The sequence below is a fragment of the Etheostoma spectabile genome, chromosome 2 (genome assembly GCF_008692095.1).
Source record: "Etheostoma spectabile isolate EspeVRDwgs_2016 chromosome 2, UIUC_Espe_1.0, whole genome shotgun sequence".
Taxonomy (NCBI): Eukaryota; Metazoa; Chordata; class Actinopteri; order Perciformes; family Percidae; genus Etheostoma; species Etheostoma spectabile.
In genome coordinates, this window is record NC_045734.1 from 1,035,219 (window position 1) to 1,053,228 (window position 18,010).

Below are 18,010 nucleotides of genomic sequence, written 5' to 3' on the forward strand. Positions count from 1 at the left end.
ATTCCATCAGTAATGATAACATTCTACTCAGTAAAGTAATCTCTGCCATCTGAGAACATGGTAAGATCAGTCTAGTGGGGCAAGAACTCAAGCAGATGATCATACAGGTTTTAAACAAAGAACAAAGAAACTTTCTAAATTGTTACCCAATTGTAATGGGGTAAACCATTCCTGTGAGATCATATTTTGTTAGACGCAGTATACTCCTGTTTTACTGCAGAAAGTGCTTTAGACAACCTGGGTAAACTGTTAGCTTGTAGTGTCCAAGCATCTGTTCTTGTAGCGATTTCCCAGTGATTCTAATGAAGAATAGAGATAATGGGCAAATATATAAATAAAACCCACGTAATAATCACCGTAAGAATTTCCATTAACATTGGGTCATCAGTTTACTCTGCGCCACTGAAGATCATATGACTAACACACATCAATGTTATCTTAAAGGGGAGTTAAACTAGCCTATGGATTGTTTGAAATGTTACATAAACTATACGGTGCTTGCTGTGCTTGGACCAAATGGATATAAATGGATGTAGTATCATAATAGTAATTGCTGTCTGTAACATTGGTCCAAAACCTCTTCCTTATTGACGTAGGAAGCAAAATATTCAGCTCCAGATGAATTACCCCGGATCCCCAGGCCTTTCATTTGTCAGTACTAACGACCACAGTTCCCTCCCTCTCACTCTGCTGTTGTTTTACCTGTAATAATGGATTGATTTGCGGCTCTCAAAGCAGCTGTGAGCAAGTGAGAGAAAGTTTGCATTGAACTCATTAAAGTTTGTACGATCCAGTGTTTAGCACACTGATTATAGGAAAAGGAGCCATCTGCTTGAGGGAGTGGAGCTCCCATCACAGCTCTGTATAATTTACCAAACAAAGTTTGTCCCTCCCGTCAAAAACTACAGGGGTAGACCTGGGGTTTATGTCAAACAGTACACTAAAAAGTGTCTGTGTAGCTCAAGTGAATACATATTTTGCAAATTATGTTTTCACGGGGTCCTCCTTGGTGCTCTCTGCCTCATTCAATTAATGCAGTTAGCAGTTAATCTGTTCTTTGAAATTGGATTGGCTTCTTGAGAAAGGAGATTGTACTTTTTTCTCATCAAAAGGCAATATTGTGGGGATTTGCTGGAGGCCCTTCCTCTGCAAAACATAGCATAGCATACATAGTATATAGCATTTTTCTCTTTAGCCTGGTATTTGGTTTATACATTTTTACACTACTAATACTTGCATACTTCTTACATTCCTTACCAAAGAAAGATCAGCATTGTTTTCATGAAAAGCATTCTTGACAAATAATGACAGTTTCATTATTTGCCCTGATGGGCCATTAACACATCACAAGTGTCATTCTTAATGGTCACCTCTCTATGATGTGAGGTCAAAATGACGTAGATCTCGCTCTATCACTCTTATTTTTTTCAGCGGCATACGACGAAGCAGAAACAAGAGGCATGGACGAGTTCAAGGGCAACCGGATGCCAGGACTCTCAGAGCAGACAAGGGGGACTCACATGACTTGCACACTTCAAATTTTAAGAATTGAGACTTGCTTGATGAGCATTCATAAAAGACTCAACTTGACTTTGACTTGATTTTCACGACTTGACTAAGACTTGAGTCAAATGAACCGACTTTCTGTTTATTTCTGATATTGAAGAGGAGTTAACTTTGCGATTTTACAAAATTCATATACAGATGAGAAAATCTGATTATGTTATCTGTTAGGGTGCTGTTTCGTGCGCGGGAACCCGTTGATAACAAGTGATGCGACAGACCTACAGTAAACGAGACTGGCCAGTAACTTCCCGTCATGGGTCCCTCTGCACCCAAAATAATAAAGTGTGGCAATAGGGATTACACATCTGACCAGGCAAAGAAGAAACAAACTGCAGTTTGTAAGATCTGCAGTGCAAACGTTTCTGACAAAACCACCACCACGTCAAATTTCATCAGACACTTCAAATCTCACAAGGAAAGGTAAGTTAAGAAGTCAGCCTAATCTTTTTAGCTACCATACCATACGTCTCACTAGCCCTTAAGACGTTAAGTCTGATAGAGACAAGTATACTCTTTAGTTAGCAGGAAATCGGACTAGAATACATTGATTGGCAACGTGAAACATGTTTTATCCTGATTTATATGTTAGCAAAAACGGATGGACAATGGCAATGGCAATGTAAAGCAGTCGCTTTCTCTTTTTCCCTCCTTCCCTCTGAAACACGTCCCTGGCTACAGTCAGTAAGGAAAACTGTCAACAATCCAGACTGGACATTTTTATCTTCATATATTAGACTAAAGTATACTGTACTCATATATTAACTAAAGTATAATTAACATACAGTATATAGCATTGAGAGTCCTAAAACCGTAATGTAGTAGCTCATGGTAGCTCAGGTGTTGTGCTGCTGGGCATTTCAAAATTTGGACTGTAGCCATTTCGGATTGATTATCAATTTTTTTCCCAATTTGGGATGATATAGTGTTTGCCAACTGAGGCTGGGCTCCAGTGAGATGATGAGCGGCTGTCTTTCAGCCACCACATATATATTCACTACACATAGCATTTAGCATTTAAAGTCAGAAAATAATATGTGATTACGTTAAATACAATTACATAACGGTATCTGATTATTTGCGTACTTACTCAGAGAAAATGGTGTAATTCCTCTATATTATATCACTGCATTGGCCTACTGTATCTTAGTGTATTACTGGTTGTTGTGTGAGATCTACTCAACCAACCCAATATATTGTTAGTGCAAAAATAAATACTCATACAGAATTGAATACCAGTTTAAAACTGTTAAATGCCAAAATGTTACTATAACTATTTATTGCTAAACTATGCAATGAATACTGTATATGGTCTAAATCTTTTTTTGTTTCTCTTACCTTTATTTCTCTCTATGTTGGGATAGACATGCATGGATCTTCTTTCTATCCCACTCTCTCTCTCACACACACACATGCAGACTTAAGTATGTGAATAAAGCTAGGCACACTTACAGTACACACAACACACTCTGCACTCTCACACTCACCAATATTAATAACTTTTCACTCTCACACACACACACATTCACTCATAAATAGACCGACATATATTAACATATACAATCCATTTTCATGTTATAAATACACTCAGTCAATCTCTCCAAATTAGGTAAAGGTTTGTTTTTTCTTTAAGAGAAGGAAAGGTTAAAGGATGTGTTTCTGTCCCATAAAAGTGAGGCCTGTTTGAAGAATACTAAATACTTTGACTTAGAAAGCATTTCACTTGAATTGTTTGTGTGTGAGGCATACTTAACAAATACTGTATGTATGTTGATTTATTGTTAGCCTAATAGTTTTAGGCTGCGTTTTTGTACCTGTATACATTTAAACTGTTCAGATGTATGTGGCTTGGACGCAATGTCTTTTGAATATTGAGTAAGAAAAAATGCAAATAAAACTCCAGCAGCTCATAACCACTGTCTTTAACTTGCTTGATACTGGAAGGTTACGATTTGAGACTTGCTTGTGGCTTGCCCATGTGGGACTTACTCCCATTTCAGTCTCAGAGTGACTGCAAGTCTCTTACTAGGTTAAGATGAGTTCATTTATGGTGAATGAAAGGCTTGATCGGACAAAGTAGGTCACTGAATCTTTGTGCCGACATTCTGAAGGATTCAAAGTGTCTTTTGTTTCACGAGGATGTTGAACTCACCATATTTATGTCTGCCGTTATTCAAAGGACAGATAGTCCACTTTTTTTTCTTTGTTTCTTTGCAAGCAGGCTCAAAAGCCGCTGTTCTTCCCCATCCATTGACTCCAATATCATCTAGCCACTGTTGACATTGATGTCAATGCTGCTGCCAGTTCTGCCGTTGTTTACCTTTTTCTTCTTCTTCTAGTCTGTAGAAATAGCAAAGTCGGTAGCCTTTCCTCAGTTCCCATGACGTCACACTGCCATGATGTCACACTGTCGCACGACAGGTCGGTGATGGCGAGTATACTGAGCGCTTTACAGCTCGAACCAACAAAAAACATGGGGACTCTAATCTTGCTATCTATTTTTAAAAAAATATTTTCATGCTCCCACTCAATGCAGTAATAGTCCTGCCATTTGTGCTGTGTGTCAATCAGTTCAGTACACACAAAGCCTCGGAGGTTAATGCGAGCAACTTCTGCAAAAACAACAAGTAATATTTCCTGAAAAAATTTGGTCCAATGTGATGCTGTTTTGAGTTATAAGCAGCATCTAACCTGCTGCGTAAAACATAACACCCTGAAACACATTTCAGAATTTCAGCATTTTTACATTGGCAAGTTAACGAAATGGTAAATATATATTCACCGTGCAAATGATTACATTTTTACATTTTGTCAAACAACAGAGTGACAAGTCCCTTCAGCATTTATATTTGTCTCTCTATCTTTTCTGTGTGCAGTGCGTTTTTCAGTCAACAGTCAACACACAACCTGCCATCAGATCACACACATCCACACCAAACTATACAAATAATACAATTTAGAAACGGTAGCGTTTTGTTCAAATGAGTCACATGAATAACATTCCTAATTTTGATATACTGGCACACGCGGAACACCATTTATGGTCAGATAGAATATAATTAATTTCACTTTTATATCTTATATTTTACACCTGTTTTTAAACTTCTATGTTTTACACATATGAAAGGATGAATACTGTGGGCCTACATACTGTACCATTGTGTGTATTGATGTGCAAATTAGTTTCTATGTCCCATTCATTTTCTCAATGCACTGCATGGCCATCATGCGTCTATTCAGCTGCAGAGGAGAGTACCAATGTTAATCTGAGCTTCTCCTGGTGAATGAACGGGGGGTGTTTTTATGAAAACAACACCAAAAGCCCTTTATTTAGTTCTCTGTGCATTTCATTATGATAATATAGGAATGTGCAGAGTAGGTATTTAGGAAAGGTCAAGTAAGGAAGGCAACAGCATACTCAATGTTCAGCCTTGGGCAAGACACTTCCAAAATGTAATACATTATATTTTACAAGTTACTGTCATTTGAGAGTAATTGGTGATATCATAATTAATAATAATAATTAACAATCATCTCTTAATTGTGTTACACTACTTTTGCATTACTTTTGAGTTACTTTCACCAAAATAACAGTAGAAGTTTGACATGGCAGCTAGTTTGTGAATTTAACCACCGGATCAATAAATTCTCTTCTTTATCCACCGTAATACATCATAAATTATTCATAATATTTTATATAATTAATAAGAATATGCAAAGTAACTAAAGCTATACAAATAGATAAGTAAAATGTAGAAGAGGCAAGTAGGAGAAATTTAAAAATTAAAAGTACCTTACTGTTGTATTGAAGTACGGCATTGTTGTAAAATGTTTGTTTAAAGCACTTGAATAAGAAATTAATGTTGTTTATGAATGAAATGGTCAATTATAGTGTGATTAAAACTCACTATTTACAATATTTACAGTACTTGATTTACAGCTGAAAAGTGAAAAGGTACACAAGCTGTTGGGACACAGTTGTCCATACCGTCTCTGGTTCTGGCTCTGACCACTGGAACAGAGAAGGGACACCTTGCTTCAATGCAGCGTAATAACTTCTGAAAATAATATCCAGCTCGTAAACCTCAACCATCGAATACAGCAACCGGAAATAATGCTCTATGCTTTTTTTTCCTGTGAAGAAATATTTCACGGTGTTGGAGAATTCTTAAAAAAGCAAAACACCACTAAATGTTGTGTTAAAATGCATTGTACCCCGCGTTACTGAGATTGTAAGGACTGTAATATTACTTGTGTAACGCGTTACTCCCAACACTGTCAATGGTGGAATAATAACTTCTTTTTTTATGACAACGTCAAATGACATGAGCTTTGGCTGTTCTAGTGAATCAGAAGAGAATGTAAATGTAAATGTGCTGTATTTATATAGCGTTTCCAGTCTTAACAACTGCTCAAAGCGCTTTACATCTACAGGTAACATTCACCATTCCACACACTCATTCACACTGTGGCCGGGGCTGCATACAAGGTGCCACCTGCTCATCAGATAAAACATTCACACACATTCACACTCGATGCGCAGCACCGGGGGAACTCGGAGTTCAGTGTCTTGCCCAAGGACACTTCGACAATGACTGCAGGGGCAGGGATCAAACCACCAACCTTCCAATTGGCAGGCAACCACTCTACCACTGAGCCACAGCCGCCAGAGTGACCAGAGTGCCCTGGACGGCTTTGTCTTTACTTTGTGTTGTGGAACTCAGGACGTTAAGGGTCGATGGCCAGACTTAATCCATGGTGATGATCCATGTCAGTGGGTCTAATCGATTTGGGTTAAGTCAAAAAGTTTCAAGGGGGGTCTTTTGAGATCCAAGAAGAGTGTATTTTTTTCACGCAAGCTGTTGCAAGTCAGTAGAATTCATGTCAGAGATGCTTCTACAGTGTTTTCCACGGATTAGAAAGCAAAGCAATTTATTGCGGTGGGGGGTGTGGTACATGACGTCACCCGCTCATTTGCATAAGGTTGTTAGTAACAGATTGATTGAACCTGGACACTATTTTCCCAAATTTTTGTGTGTACGTGACTGTAAGTGATTGGTTCAGCATTGAGCATGACGTCAGCAGTTGAGTTATTGGCCACCTTCAATTTATGCCCTCAAAAGGGCTTGTTTTGGTACTGACATGCAGATTATTATTCCAAGTGTCTGACAACATTATTGAAAGGAACGCTAGAGAGGCAGAACTTTTTGTTAACGAGAAATATCCTTTTTTAACATTAAAACATCCCTGAAGTTGCTATCACTTAGCTCGCCAGACTCCATTTAAATAAACAGTAATATTATTATAGTAAAATACACTTCATTCAATGTCAACAGAAACAAAGTAAAACTATCAAAATCCGTCTTGGTTCATCTTTCCAATGTTCCAATAATCACCCTTCTGGAAAAAGAAAAAGTGAGCGACATGATGCAAGACTGTTCAGTTAGGATGGTTTAAATGGCGGTTTGGATTAAAACACCTCAGAGCATGCATTTCCTGGAAGGAAGTATTATAATTTGATCATATTAGATTTTGTAATATAGAAAGAGGAATACTATTTTATAGAGAAGTCACACGCTGTCAAAATCCGTGCATGTAACCCAGCTGCAACCCAGCTGCTGATGCCCTCCCCGTCCTTATCTGATCTCTGGTATTTGCTGCAGTTTAAGGTGGACCCATTTTCAAGTTACATAGGTTAATAGAAAAATCCTGCTGTTTTTGTCAGCCAACGTTAGTAATAGTAACAACGTTACCTACCTAGCACAAGTATCAATGTTGGCAAGGTCTACGCTAGACTGCTAGAACGGGCTATAGGCAGCCAAGATTCCAGCTGTATAAAATATCTACTGGATATATGTATTAAATAGCCATATGTTACCCGACATTTAAACTGCAATAAAACACAAACACTATTTGGTAAATTTTTAATAATTAATATATGGAACAAGCTTATAGATGATGCATTTATAAGGCCATGGAGAGAAAAGATGAACTGATTCCCTGTTAAAAACGTTGTTTTCATACTGCTGTATCCTTTCTTGTCCAACTTTAATAAATTAAACTGAAATTGAACGTTGTCGGTACCGGTTACAAACAGGCTCAATTTAGTTTAAGTGAGAGTACATGACACTCAGTGCTCTGATCTGTCAAAAAGACGGACGGCCTTCATATTTGTTCCTTTATTCAATGTCAATGACTATAGAACACAATCCTTAATTTAATATGCTATTAATTCAATTCAATTTTATTCATACAGCACCAAATCACAACAACAGTTATCTCACTGTGCTTTTCATAAAAGAGCAGGTCTAGACCGTACTGTCATTTACAGAAACCCAACAATCCCCACAATTTTTAAAGAAAGTATTACTTGGCACATTTTCTAAAGAACATTTTGGCTGCTATTTGATTTGCTATTTGAAATGCAGCTTTAGTCGTAGGAGTGGCAGACCACAAATGCCCATATGATTCAACTTTGTAACAACTATATGGATTGTTATTATTTTGGAAGGCAGTGATAACCTATTTTATTAAGGTTGTTAAGGTCTGAGGATTTATTAAATGGTATCACTCAGAGGACGCAATCAATTCATCCCACATCAATTCGCTTCTTAGCAAAATAAACTTGTGATTCTTCAAACCTTATTATATTATAGTGAAGCAAATAAGACGATGCCTGAATTTTGACGGGTTTTTTCTTGATTGCCCCGTTGAAAACGATTTGATGGACAGCAAACCCAGGTGACTGGCATCGTCACAGGAAACAAGACTAGTGGTGAATTAGGGCTCCGTTCTTAAAGCGTCTAAAGCCGCAGGTGGCCTTAGATCATCTCTGTCTTGAGGAGTCTGTGTACTCCGGAAAGACACCTCAAAGACAGAAATGAAGAGGGAAAAAAGCTGAACAACACAAAAGTCACAGCTCCAGTGTTTGCCTACACCTCTGGATTTGCTTCGAAGCGGACCAAAACGACCTCTGTTGTATTTTTAGCCACCTTAATTTATTTAGAAGTCAATTTTAGTGTCTGATTTAAGTGCCTGCTCCATTTGTTTCAGCTAATAAAGCCAGCAGCTTCGTAAGGATAAAGCATGTTCATTACCTTTCAAAGTTCACTGGGTTTTTATCTGTCCTGTTAAGAGGGTTTTAAGTGCATTGTTAAGTTGCCCATTAATTCAGGTCCTATCGATTTCACGTGGCTGTTGGAGGGCTGGCCAAAAACCATATTTTTGAAAACTTCCTCTTGCCTGTAAAATGCTTACATACTAATTATTTTTGACTTTCTACTTTCTCTTTGTTTGATGTTTCTCTGCACACGGTCATTATTTGTGTCACTGCTGCAATTACTGCATGGTGGGTATTGATGCAAAGCTTTCGTTTGTCTCCAGGGTTTAACACTGTTAGTTAATCTTGTGACAGAAGATTTAGCCCCAATCCCCGCTAATTGTATGAGTTTTCATCTTCTGCTCGCCTCTTACCTCTATTCTTGCTCCCTTTCTTTGTGGATCTTTCAGTCAATAGTTTGCCCAAGCAGTGTTTGATGTTGCAGTTCAGTGATTTTCTGTCATTCAGACATCCCTTTCACCAGTTTGGTAATGTCCACCCAGCTTATTTCTGACACCAGCAGGTGTAACAATCCAGGGAGGATTCCAGCGTGTGAGTTCCGCTTGTGAGACAAAACTTTTTCTGTAGCACCTATGACAAGCCAGAAGACATCAATGACAAAAAAAGTCAAGATTCACAAACAGTTTCTCCCCGTCTCCATCACAAGCAAGTTTCAGACAGCATTACAACTGCTGCAACTTTCCCCATCTCTCCATTCTCCCAGATAAAAGTTTCTCTCTTCTTCTTCTCCCCCTCTTCTGCCTGTTCACTTGTCGCATCTTTTGCTCGCGATAAATATAGACACAACTTTGGCATTTTTTAATGCTATTTACATTCAGCTCTATCCATCTATTTCCTTGCCTGTCGGGCAGCGTAGTCAATTATATGTATGTCTGCAAGCAACGCTCCAGGCCTCCTCCACATCCAGTGAAGTAGAGATGGATAAACAATATAAACTTGGGCCCCTAACTGAACCCACTCTAATGTATATAAAACAATTACATGTATGCTGTCAAACTTTGAAACATTTTAAACTTATTCCACTTTGATAGTGACTACACTGCTGCACAATGTACATCTTTTTTTACACTCCATTACTTTGACCCATGCGGTGCAGCCTGAAAGAGATTCTCCACACACTGAGGATCAATGGTTTTCTTGTTAAGTCTGTTGCTTAGTATGGATGTTGAAATTAATCTTTGGTGTATCGTGATGCCGACCTGGACAATTCTACATCGATGCAGTGAAAGACAATAATCGATAATTGCCCACTCATGTCACTGCTTTTTTGTTTTTGTCTGTTGTCGGCTGGGTTCTGACTACACTACATTCAAAAAGTGTCTTTCTTAAGAGAAGATACAATCAAAAGGGGAGTTCATATACGGTATATACAGTACAGGTCAAAAGTTTGGAACCACCTTCACATTCAATGCGTTTCTTTATTTTCATGACTATTTACATTGTAAATTATCACCTAAGGCATCAAAACTATGAATGAACACATATGGAACTATGTACTTAAAAAAGTGTTGAATAACTGAAAACATGTCTTACATTCTAGTTTCTTCAAAGTACCCACCCTTTGCTTTTTTGATAGTGCTGCAAACCCTTGGTGTTCTCTCAATGAGCTTCATGAGGTAGTCACCTGAAATGGTTTTCACTTCACAGGTGGGCCTTATCAGGGTTAATTAGAAGAATTTCTTGCCTTATTAATGGAGTTGGGACCATCAGTTGTGTTGATACAAAGCCAACAGCCCTATTGGACAACTGTTAGAATTAATATTATGGCAAGAACCAATCAGCTAAGTAAAGAGAAACAAGTGGCCATCATTACTTTAAGAAATGACGGTAAGTCGGTCCGAAAAATTGCGAAAACTTTGAATGTGCAAACACCAAGTGCAGTCGCAAAAACCATCAAGCGCTACAACAAAACGGGCTCACATGAGGACCGCCCCAGGAAAGGAAGACCAAGAGTCACCTCTGCTGCTGAGGATAAGTTCATCTGAGTCACCAGCCTCAGAAATCACAAGTTAACAGCAGCTCAGATTAGAGACAGATGAAAACCACACAGAGTTCTAGCAGCAGACACATCTCTAGAACAACTGTTAAGAGGAGACTGCGCGAATCAGGCCTTCATGGTCAAATAGCAGCTAGGAAACCACTGCACTAAGGAGAGCTGACAAGCAGAAGAGATTAGTTTGGGCCAAAAAACACAAGGAATGGACATTAGACCAGTGGAAATCTGGGCTTTGATTTGATGAGTCCAAGTTTGAGATCTTTGGTTCCAACCGCCGTGTCTTTGTGCGACGGAGAAAAGGTGACCGGAGGGATTCTACATGCCTGGTTCCCACCATGAAGCATGGAGGAGGAGGTGTGATGGTGTGGGTGTGCTTTGCTGGTGACACTGTTGGGGATTTATTTCAAAATGAAGGCATACTGAACCAGCATGGCTACCACAGCATCCTGCTGCGACATGCCATCCCATCCAGTTTTGTTTCCGGTCTAGCTAGATCCGGTGTGGTGTTGTAGTTCTTCTAATGTCACCGGTTGTTGCAACAGTATGTGAAAAAAAGTTTGGTAGGCCAAAAAGAACGTTTATCTTGCGATAAAAAAAATGGACTGTGTTAAAATGGGTTTGTGTTAACGCGTTTAACTAAGAACACTAATATATATATATAGAGTCACACTCCCACTACCTAGTATTGTGTGTCTTGTGTATTGTGTGTTAATCGCATCTTTTTTCTCTACAGTGGAGGTTGTTGATCAGCTGGACAATTGGCCATTTGAGACACAAAGGTTGATATAAATATTAAAAAAATAAGTGACATAAATCAACTGAAAATAATCATCTAAAAGAATAACTACACCCAAAAATGGATAAACCTTTATTATAATCTAATACAAACTATTTGTCTCCGATAGTGGTTAGGCCTGTAACAACCATTAAATAATTGTGTTATCGCAATATTTTTTACCTAATCGCCGTTTCTTTGTGTGACGGCAATTTATTGCCATAACCAAAAGATGTGTCCCGGAATTTTTTTATTTGACTGAAAGAGACAGTTGCAATTATTTCTGGGACAATTAATTGTACAGCAACATTTGAAATTTTTACAGGCCTAATAGTCTATTTTAAAATGCTTGTGAAAACAAGAACAGGTCCTAAGGCACGTAATCAGAGAAAAACAACAGCAAATTGGTCAAGGCGTGGCTCATCACTTTGCAAGAGTTATGGCCCAAAACCTTTGATGAGTGGTGTTTTTCTTTCAGTATTTATCAGTGTTCAGCGGCTTTTGCACGTTTCTTTGTCATAACTGCTTTATGCCTACTGCATTTTTGATGGGGATACAAATATTAATATTAGAGAGGTTTATTAAATCTGATTGCCACAAGAAGAAGCCATTTCACATTCAGAAACCGTATCTCATTTAAAACAGCATGGATGGATTTTTTTCCAAGTCTGTGTGCACGTGGAAGCACCAGAGACACAAAAAAACACCCCAAATCCCAGCAAAAGTGATTTTATTTTCATAATATGGCACTGTAAGTAATGCTCCTGTAGTATTCAGCCTTTTTAGATTATTTCACAAATGTAGGAAGTTTCCCACCTTCATTAGAAATCAAAAATGTGGGTTTAGAGAACAGCATGTGAGGAGGTTCCTCTCAACAGAGAGCTACTTTTTCGAAAATGAAAGAAACCAGCATGATTTGGCATACCTACTCACCAAACCATGCTCCTTATAAAAGTGTTTTTAATCAATCTAGCTCTGTGCACATATGGTAATTCATGATTCACTGTGGTTTCAAGCTTAATTAGCTAACTACCCAGATGCTTGTCAGTGAACTGGGCAATAACTGTACATAACCTTAGGACAACTGTGTATGCTTTAAGCCGTGCCGTCTCAAAAATGCATAATGCTTGTGTACCTTTGGCTAAATAGGATACTAAATATATCCCCAAATGTTTTTCTGCAGTGCGTGTTTCAATAAAGTTTCTAAGTTCTCAAGCTGTCCTTCTTATACGACAGACTAATTGATCATTTTTTGGAATAAACGATATGTTTGAGATATTGTAGGCCATAGAATAGAATATTACCTCAAAGCCTGATCAGCTCAATCAATTTGCTGTGATAAATGACTCAAAATTACAAAAAGCAAATAACTGCAAAATGGATTCTACATGTAAAGCGATGCATGAATGTAAAACATAGTTGTAAATTTTGTTAATAACAAACAAGAAAGTTTTTGTTAGTCCAAAGTCTTATCCCTGCAGTGCAGCTTTATGATTAATCCAGGGGCGCTGGTGTTGCGGCCAAGGCTCCTGCCTGAAGCACCTTCCTTACTTCACGGGTAGACCTCTGTCCTTTTAACCACTGAGAAGAACAATGACCTGTCCAAAGTGATTGATCTCCCTGATCTGGAAACTGGAAGACATATTTCCATTTCTTCCTCATCCTCCAGCTGAATGTGCAGGGAGACTTGTGAAGGTCAGACTGGCAAGCATCATTCACAAGGGACTGCCAGGAGTGTTCTACACACAGCAGTAACATTTTTACCGTTTTATTGGCATATAGATGAGTCTGAGTTTTCATGTGTAGAATAAGGTTGACCTAAAATGAGATTATCCCATCCCTACAGGCATGCTCCCTTTTTCCTTTGGTGTGTCCAGGGAGTTGGCGTTAAGGCCCGGTCACACCAGCAATACAATTTGTGAAGTGTATTTCAATGGAATTGCTGCGGTTAGTGAATCCACTCGTAGTTGGCGATGTAAACCCACGTCACCAATAGCAGGAAAGCGAGCCATCTTAACAACCCGACCATTGAGGGAACAGAGAGCTGAGTCCAAAATTATGGAAGCTTTCATAGCGTATAGCTGTGTTGCACCAACCACTTTAACTTCTGCTCTACAGAGAGGAAGGGTTTGGAGGCAGTTATCAGAGTTTATGGTTCAGTCTTTTGACCAAAGTTATTAATCTTTTAGCGACTGAGCTAGTGAGCTGAACAGGAAGCTTCATGATGATGATGCCCGACCGATAAAGGATTTTTAAGGCCAATACCGATACAAATATTTGGTTATTTAAAAATCATATATATATTGGCCAACATATAATTTGAAAAAACAAATCCAGGAAGGTGTAACAAAACGTAAACAGATTTCCCTAACATTAGTTATTTGTAGATATTTTTGAGTTCTCACTAAAATAATATAAGTCTCAACAGAGCAGAGGAATATCAAAATATATTAACGTTATGATAAATACAAATTTAAGATATGAAACCTAAAGTCCTTTGAACCAAAAGACCAACAAAATAAATAAATAATCAGTCTTGCCAACAGGGACATTGTAGAGCGTCCTCTGGTGGACAAACTATGCTACGCCAACACTCATAACATGATTGACCGTTCGTTTTTATTTTATTCTTGAAGTATTCATTCATCAGAAAAATTTGTAATTATAAATGATTCTGATTAAAAAAAATTAGCGGCCATTATTAATGCCGATAGCGATAGATCGGGAAATGCCAAATATCAGCTGATAATATCGACCGGCCGATGTGTCGGTCGAGCCCTGGTACAAACTGTGGACTGTAAATAAAGATGGATGCCAAGATGAAGACAAAATATCCCTGAGACATCCGCAGCATCAAAGTCCCGCCCATACACCTGCCTGACCAATTGCTATCAATTATGATGCTTCACCCTGTTTTATAGCATAACATGACTAATACAAACCAAACTTAACATGAAAAAAACGGTCATCACATACACAATTCACACACAATCATCAGCGTAATCAAAACTACCTTAAAATGAGAGAAACCACCATTGCAAGTACCACTGTAATTTGTTTTAGCTTGGCACATGTACAATGGAGGGGGCGGGATTTAGGACCTGTACTGCAGCCAGCCACCAGGGGGTGATGGAGATGTTTTGGCTTCAGTTAAACATAATAAAGCCTACCCCTGGTACAAACTTGAAAAATAAGCTAATGACTAATGCTAGCATATTCCCAGCTGGCTAGTGTGTTACCAGTTAGCACCAACTTGCAATCATTAGGTCACAAAGATTCCAGAGCCACATTTAACATGAATGTTGCTGTGGCTCTTTCTGGTGTGGCTGTTCCTAAAACAACAACTAAGGTGTTAGGGTTCACAAAATTCTCGGTTTAGTTAAATGTGACGTGTGTCGTGGTTTGCTACGTTTTCAATACAGCAAGCAAATGCCAGAGAAATGTCCTCGTTTTATATCCATCCATCCATCTTATCCGGTATTAAGTCACGGGGGCCTCGTTTTATAACATTTTTAATTTATTAAAACTAACATAATAAAGTATGATCTCTTATGACTTTGAACAATGATGGAGCTATACCCAACCCATCTTTTGGGTTGTCTTCTTAGCAACATATAAAACAAAAAGAGCTCTGTTATGAAAAGTAAAATGTGGTATTGTAGTAGTTATAACAGTTATAAAAGTAATTGTGTGCACATCCCACCTTAGGGCAAGTGCAGGACAAATAAAAAATGCTAAAGTGAAAAGAAAAAAAAAAAATTCATTAATACAAAGGCAACGTTTCGACCCTGCGGGCATGACCTTTTTTTCATTGTAGTAATAGTAATAAACATATCCATATTCTATCAATACTGAACCAGGGTAATTTTGGTATTCTTCAACATGAATCCTGTTTTTTGGCATTCTCTCTCAATACTGGACCAATTTGAAAGATTTTTGTTCACAGTAGTCTTTGATACAATTACATAAGAACATAGGGTCCAGGTTGAAAAATGACTGTAATTCCCCTTTATCTTGCCTTTATTTTACAGTAACATAGGGAGAGAGAGAGGGAACATTTTACTTGAAGGTATCTACTAGGGACGAGCGAGTACAGCATTATCTGTATCTGTATCTGTTTACCACATGAATTATCTGTATCCGGATCCGTACTCGGACTGGGCGGGGCCTAAACAGGAAGTGGTCAGATTTAACCAGGAAGTGGGTCGGGTTCTCTTGAAATGTGCGGCGGGGCTTTAACCGGTGTGTTATTTAAGCATGCAATTGATATGAGTTGATCAAAAATTGTTATATTTATTGCTGATTTGAAAACTATTTACATGACAGCATCGAGCTTCAGATCAATGGTGTTGTCATGGTAACAAACAAACTACATACAGAACGTTTTGCAACAATGAATACAACACATGCAGTTGCAATTATGAAGTAAAATGTGATGAACTTTTTATTTTTTTATGATCAGTGTGATTTTTTTTGTTTTTGGTTCTTTTTTATTTTTTTTATTTCTTTTATTTCCACACAAGGGATATACACTCACCGGCCACTTTATTAGGTACCCCATGCTAGTAACGGGTTGGACCCCCTTTTGCCTTCAGAACTGCCTCAATTCTTCGTGGCATAGATTCAACAAGGTGCTGGAAGCATTCCTCAGGGAGTTTGGTCCATATTGACATGATGGCATCACACAGTTGCCGCAGATTTGTCGGCTGCACATCCATGATGCGAATCTCCCGTTCCACCACATCCCAAAGATGCTCTATTGGATTGAGATCTGGTGACTGTGGAGGCCATTTGAGTACAGCGAACTCATTGTCATGTTCAAGAAACCAGTCTGTGATGATTCCAGCTTTATGACATGGCGCATTATCCTGCTGAAAGTAGCCATCAGAAGTTGGGTACATTATGGTCATAAAGGGATGGACATGGTCAGCAACAATACTCAGGTAGGCTGTGGCGTTGCAACGATGCTCAATTGGTACCAAGGGGCCCAAAGAGTGCCAAGAAAATATTCCCCACACCATGACACCACCACCACCAGCCTGAACCGTTGATACAAGGCAGGATGGATCCATGCTTTCATGTTGTAGACGCCAAATTCTGACCCTACCATCCGACTGTCGCAGCAGAAATCGAGACTCATCAGACCAGGCAACGTTTTTTCCAATCTTCTATTGTCCAATTTCGATGAGCTTGTGCAAATTGTAGTCTCAGTTTCCTGTTCTTAGCTGAAAGGAGTGGCACCCGATGTGGTCTTCTGCTGCTGTAGCCCATCTGCCTCAAAGTTCGACGTATTGTGCGTTCAGAGATGCTCTTCTGCCCACCTTGGTTGTAACGGGTGGTTATTTGAGTCACTGTTGCCCTTCTATCAGCTCGAACCAGTCTGGCCATTCTCCTCTGACCAACAAGGCATTTCCGCCCACAGAACTGCCGCTCACTGGATGTTTTTTCTTTTTCGGACCATTCTCTGTAAACCCTAGAGATGGTTGTGCGTGAAAATCCCAGTAGATTAGCAGTTTCTGAAGTACTCAGACCAGCCCTTCTGGCACCAACAATCATGCCACGTTCAAAGTCACTCAAATCACCTTTCTTCTCCATACTGATGCTCGGTTTGAACTGCAGGAGATTCTCTTGACCATGTCTACATGCCTAAATGCACTGAGTTGCCGCCATGTGATTGGCTGCTTAGAAATTAAGTGTTAACGAGCAGTTGGACAGGTGTACCTAATAAAGTGGCCGGTGAGTGTATGTGTGTGTGTGTGTGTGTGAGTAAGAGAGAGACACAGAGAGAGAGGGGGCAGGGGGCGGGGGGCAGCTGACAGTTAAAAAAAAAACTCTGATGGCAGAGACGCAACGGGAGTTGCATTTAAACCAAGCAGCATGTCTGAAACCCCACGAGCCCAGAAATCTACTGGTTACTATGTAAGGACTACAAACCCCACGTTCACCAGAAATCTACTGGTTACTATGTAAGGACTACAAACCCAACGTTCACCACAAATCTACTGGTTACTACGTAAGGACTACAAACCCCACGTTCACCAGAAATCTACTGGTTACTATGTAAGGACTACAAACCCCACGTTCACCAGAAATCTACTGGTTACTATGTAAGGACTACAAACCGAAGTTAAAAACAAACCTGAAGCTGAAGAAACCCTAAACGTTAACGGAACAGATCCGCAGACCGAATTGACTGCCTGAGAGAGAGAGGAGAGAGAGAGAGAGAGAGAGAGAGAGAGAGGGCCGAGGGAGCGCATTTCTCCATGTTCTGTGTGTGTGTGATTGATCCGAGCGGGTTTGTAGGCGGGGGGGCACTGTGATTATCACAGAACGCAGCGCGGCACGTTGAGGAGTTGTATTCAATCAGAGCACGAATATTGACTCATATTACTCGGATAATACTTGTACTCGGCAAAAGTGCTTTATCCGTACCGGATACTCGTTTCAGCCGGATACTCGGATCACCCCTAGTATCTACATAGGAGTGACATGACACTGTCATGAACACATGACACTGTCATGACATAGACACATGAACCATAACCATGACTTCTCA

The 18,010-nt window shown here is 39.2% G+C and overlaps 1 protein-coding gene and 1 long non-coding RNA gene across 7 annotated transcripts in view; one reads left to right on the top strand and one right to left on the bottom strand.

Moving 5' to 3' along the window:
• Positions 1–18,010, top strand: part of LOC116694595 (VPS10 domain-containing receptor SorCS1) — a 244,842-nt gene that overhangs the window by 40,314 nt on the left and 186,518 nt on the right. The gene's annotated exons all lie outside the window — the stretch shown is intronic.
• LOC116694889 (uncharacterized) lies at positions 3,775–3,944 on the bottom strand. The gene is made up of 2 exons (XR_004333303.1): positions 3,884–3,944; positions 3,775–3,829 (listed from the first exon to the last, which is right to left on the bottom strand). It is a non-coding gene; the product is annotated as an uncharacterized LOC116694889 (long non-coding RNA).